The sequence below is a fragment of the Henckelia pumila genome, chromosome 2, assembly GCF_033568475.1.
Source record: "Henckelia pumila isolate YLH828 chromosome 2, ASM3356847v2, whole genome shotgun sequence".
Lineage (NCBI taxonomy): Eukaryota > Viridiplantae > Streptophyta > Magnoliopsida > Lamiales > Gesneriaceae > Henckelia > Henckelia pumila.
In genome coordinates this window covers 121,655,128-121,661,101 of record NC_133121.1, presented here as the reverse complement: position 1 = coordinate 121,661,101, position 5,974 = coordinate 121,655,128, and positions in this window count along the sequence as shown.

Sequence of the window (5,974 nt, the reverse complement as noted above, 5' to 3'; positions counted from 1 at the left end):
GCATCTCTGGTATTTCGGGAATAACGTTTTCATATGAACTCCAAATTGAGTAATACTTGTGGCAGTGGAAAGCCAAGATCAAGGGCTACAATTTTTATGTTTATTAATTTACCCAGAAGTCAACACAAAAGGAGTTACAGACATCTGAACAGACAGAAGCAACTCAAGCAGCCGAGAAATGTCACCGGTTCTATATCAACCGACCAACTTGAAGATATAAACCGATCTAAGCATGACAACCGACTCGAAGACATCAACTGCTCACCAAGCTTGTCACCTGATCTCGCCTGTCTACTGCTTCAGATCCAGATCTAGTCAAACGGTCAAAGCTACAGTCCAGAAAGAACGTTGTGATATCAGAAACTGTACACAACCTTTTCCAACAGTCATATTATTGTGTCTAACGTCTATATCATTCTTGGAGCCTATAAATACAAGATCTAGACATTGAAGAAAAGAGAGTGGACATCCAAAAGAACATTCAGCTTGTTAAAGTTTTTCCACATCAAGAGAGGGCATCAAAACAGATCTATCAGCTAGTTGAGAGCAAACCCAAAGTATGAAGAACACATCAACAGATTTCTTGAGCTTCTCCAGACAAGTTCTTTACACCCCATCAACTCACTCACACATATACGAGAGATGTACTTTGATGATTAGTTGAGTGAGAGTCTTACACAAAGATGTTAAAAATTATGTTTGTAGTCTTGGCATAAAGACATTAAACATTATGCGAATTGTGAGGTTGCGGCCTACAATCGAGTATGAATGTAGGAGTTCCGATTTAGGTAGTGGGTAAGTCCTAGAGTTGGAGTGGGGTGATTACAAGACGTTGTAATACTCAAAGTCTTCCAGTGGATCCTTCCGAGGAGAAAAAAGGGGTGACGTAGGAGATTGAGCTCCGAACATCCATAAACAAATCCTTGCATCTTTTCTTTATTGCATTTACTTATTGTTGCTGTTTTTGCATGATTTGTTGTAGCATTTTATATGTTCTTTAAAGTACCAAAATATTGCATACAAAGTGTTTGATAAAATGCTTCAACCAAAATGTTTTTACTATCTTAACTTGTAATTTTTTCAAACGATTTCTCGAAGTTTTAATCAGTTTTTAGATGGATTATTTCGAGTATTTTCCGCTTGATTTTGTAACCAAACTCGATATAATTTATCGGTGCTCGGTTCGTATTCGAACATTTCAAGAACGAGCTATTGCAGCTCAAAATATTTTAAAAGTGTGTATTCACCCCCCTCTATACACACACACGATCCCCAACACATCTCTTATTCTACGACTAATTAGATAATTATAAATATAAATTAATTGAATTATAATTTAATATTTTTTAAAAATACGCAAAAATAAAATGTTATTTCATGATTCTACAATTCGATCGTTCCAATAATAAATAATTATGTGAATTAAATCAACAATTAATTGTTTTATGGGTTCAAACCCAATAATATTTAGCTTAAAATATTAATAAAGTATTAAAAATATATAATAATATTATTTTGGGACGAGTCAGGAATTTCGTCGGGATACGATTTTATTCCCGATCCCTCTAGGGATGAAAAAAATCTCGAAATTCGAGTCGAAAAAATTTTGGGTTGAGATTTTTTTCGAGACAAAAAAGAGATGAGATTCGAGAAATGTCAAGATTTCGAGAATATTTGTCACCCCTATACGACTAAGTATTTGCGAATGAACGTTTTTCGCCAAATTGATTTTTCAGTAGAGTAAGTACTTTTGTTATTGAAATATTGAAGTTTGGCAAATTACCAATCTATACCTAATAAAGTGTGAATAAAATGTCAAAATTTTGCAATTGTGAAATAACAACTTTGTCCTTTTATTTACACTATAAGCAAAACCATATAAAAATATACAGGGTTATAAAAGTAAAAACAACGTTTTAGTTAGGGCATAAACGTAAATCAATATTTATATTATATATAAAATTGATTATTATGATAAAGTCAAAATTCACAAAGTGTGTGCACATTAGATAAGGATTCAATTTTCAAAAAAATTGAAATACCAAAATACTTATTTTTTATTTTATTGTAGATAATTGACCTTTTTGCGAAAACTGAATTTGCACAAACCGAACTCTTCCAAATGCGTTCTAAACGAAATCCAACGATGAAAAACCCTGGTAGACCATTCAAATTACTCTTTTAAACAATCATCTCCCATAATTGAATCCAAGAACACCTCAAAAACCTTGATCATCAACCAAAAATCGGATTTGGACTCTAACCCTTAAAAGATGCAAACTCTCATAACGTAACCAAGAACTCGAAATTTCATCAAAATCAATCATCTTCAAAATATTTGCATCAAAACTTTACATTCAAATTACACATACCAAAATTCTTAGATTCAAACATCTTTTCTATTCAAATCTCAAAAATCTTTCTGATAGGATCGAACACGGTGTGTAGAGAGGGGGGGGGGGGGGGGGGGGAAAACACACTTTAAAACATTTCTTGAGCTACAATAGCTCGGTTCTTGAAATATTTAGCACCGATGAGTTAAATCAAGTTTGGTTTTCAAACTAAGCGGAAGACACTCGAAATAATCCTTTGTAAAAACTAATTTATCATTTTGTAAATCATTTTAAAAGGATGCAAATTGATAGATAAAAACAGTTTAGTTGAAGAATTTTATCAAACACATAAAATGCTTCAACAATGCAATCTAAAACAGTAGCAATGAATAAATGCAAGAAATAAAGAGACTCGGATTTGTTTATGGATGTTCGGAGATTTCAACAACTCCTACGTCACCCCTTCTTCCTCCTCGAAAGGATCCACTAGAAGACTTTGATTTATACAAGCCATTTGTACAAACCCAATCCGATTTAGGACTTAACACTGCCTAAATAAGAACTCCTAGTATATCACCTTGGTTTCAGTACTAGACTGATTTTACAATAGAGTAAATACAAATCGAAATCTTTTAGCACAAAGATCGACCCTTCAATGGTCAGAATGATGCTTATCAATGTGTGAGCTTTCGAGTTTCTTGATCAAGTCTTGAGCGTAAGATGTTTTTGAAATTCTTGCAGTGGCAGTGTATCAACTCTTGAACTTTGATCAAGATCCCTATTTATAAGCTTTGGTTTGCAATGGTCATAATTTCAAAATGTTCTTCAGATAGGATTCAAATTATTCCCGTTGGATTTGTCACTATCATCAACGATCTCTGATGCTGACATTCTCTTAGTATCGCGGCACTACATTCTGCTGATGTGTCAGAGTACGGACTATCTTTATCTGTAAATACATTTGCGCAATCAGTTGAGCAATGGTACACTGAACATGACTGCTGATAGATTCAGTTTAGTAGGGTAAACTGCTTTATTCTCTGAGATGATCAGTTGAGTAAAGATGTACTGATGAATTCAGTTTAGCAAGGTAAACTGAGTTTTAGTCGAGGTAGACTGAATCTTTCTTTGCATTTCAGTTTAGTGCTGACGTCATCATTTCTTGAATATCAGTTTATAGTTTGGCTTTCTTTTATAAATACCAAAACTAAATTTCCCAACAATTTCCCCCTTTTTGGTGTTTATCAAAACATTTCAGTTTGTCATATCATAAGCTGATATTCATTTGTTATGCAGATTTAATCATAAGAACTAGAACTTGTAAGAACACTTTGTAAGAACTCTTTCCCCCTTTTTGATAAACTGAAAGATATAAGAGTAGATAATATAAATTTCTTGATGTAAGAAAAGCAAATTATCGCCGATCAAAGGATGGTCTGTGAAATGCTGAACTACGAGCTGGTGGATGAGCCGCTGAATGAGAGCGTTGTAGAGCCTGAGATTCATGTTGAGCTCGCAATATATTCTGAGATAAGTCTGCTAACAAGTTCAGCTGCCTAGAGATACCTTGGAAATTGGACTGAACTGAGTTGTGAAATAATTGAACAAAGTTATTCAAGTTGTCAACTTTTGTCTCCAAAGACTGATGAGAGTTTTGCAGATGAGACAATGAGCTAGTTGATTGAGTTGTATCTACTAGGAGCTTATCCAGTAGTGCAAGTTTTTCCTGAAGTTTTCCAAACTCAGCATTCATTGTTTGTCTCAAAAAGGAGATGTTGATGTCTGTAGTTTGTTGATTTTCTTTAAGACTTGTGATAGTTTTAGACATGACATAAACTGAGTTCTCAATTTGAGAAAGTGTTTGATACCAATCATCTTCAGCTGTGGAAGTTGGAGAGTGAAGTCCTTTGTCAGTGACTAAAAGGAATTCTTTGGAAAAATCTTGTTTCTATCCTTTAGGAGGAGAGGACGGAGTAATTGCGAACATTTCAATCTTTCCTTTGCCCTTATCCAGATGAGTTGATGATTCAGGATCTGTTTGAACAACCATTGCTAGAGTTTGAGATGAAGTATCTGTCTCAATAGCTTTGGCAGGAGGAGATGAATCTTTGATAATTTGATCATGTGGGGAAGATTCATTCATTGGTTCTTGCAACTCCTTGTCCTGAAGATGCACTGAGTAAATAAAAGTATCATCAATTGAAGTGAGTTTAGAAGGTGCTTCCTTTGCAGCAAACTTGGTTGGAGTAGGTGTGTCCTTGAGTGGAGATGGATTGCCCAAGGGCTGAGTGACTTCCTTAGATTCTGTCATAACTGATTCGATGGGGATTGATAACTCATCTACTTGAGACAGATGTGGTTCTGAGATTTCCATCTGAGTTAAAGTGAGTGACTCGTCTGTTTGATCATGAATTGGAGAAGATTGTGCTTCCAAGAAGAGTTGTTGAGGTTCTTCAAATTCTTTTTGAAGGAGGACGGGAGACACAAATTCTTCTGTAGCTAGCACTGATATCATCAGAGTTGAGTTATTTTCTTCCTCAATGTGAGAGATAACTTCATCAACGTTCATAAGTTGAAGCTCGGGTAGAGCTTTATCAAAATCTGAAGGGTGTAGTTGCTGCTCGATGGTTGTATCCGGAGCAATTGAAGTTTCTTTTTGAAGTTCATCAAATGCCTGATCAATAGACTGATTGGAGGATTCAATTGAGACATGACTTTTCTTGTTCTTCTTGTGTTTGGATTTTGATGAGGAATGATTTTTGTGTTTCTTCCATTCAAATGCTTCTGGAATCTCCAATTTTTGATTAGTTTCCCAGAATTTGACTTTTGTTTGGATGTTGATGAGATCAGTCTGTATTTGAGTGAATACAGCTCTGTCTTAATAAGAAGTTCTTGCCCGAGGATCATAATTTTGTTGGAATTCATCAACAATTTCTCCTAACTTCTTTATCCGCAGAAGATCATAGAAATACTTTCTTCTCATCAAAACTTCTTGAATATTGGCAGTCTTGACTACTCTTAGCACAATCTCTTCAGTTTTGACAAACTTAGAGAGCTCAGCTTTCTTGGTGAAGTGCCTGGCTAAGGTAGAAGTCCTGTATTGATGCCAAGTATCAAATATTTCAGCAGTGCGTTTCTCAGCATATTCAATTACTTCATCCATGGTCAAGTCAATCTGTAGTTGAATGACATTGGATGGTCTGTCAGGATCTGAGGATGAAGCGATTTGTGAACTTCCTGCTACCAATTCCAAGTCAGAGTGAGTGTATTCAACGATTTGTTTCGAGGATATACCACCGATTGGTCTTGCTGGAGGCAGAGCAATAATTGGTGAGATAGACTGCAGGGTGGATTTCTGAGTTTTAACAATAGTGCTCAAATCTTCGGATGTTGGGATTTCTAGCGATGATTGACGACTCCGAAGTGGTTCAATCATCAAAGGTTGCTTTCCCTTTGGATCAGTTTTGGTTGTTAATTCCTCAGCTGTTTTATCAGTGAGATGAGTATCTTCAGCTGAGACCAAACTATCTGGTTTAGGAATAATAGGAATGATCAGTTTAGAGGGAGAAGTCACAGCCTTTGCTTGTATTGTTCTTGTTCGCTTGGTTTGAGGCAATTTAACCACTTCTTCACTGTCAGTC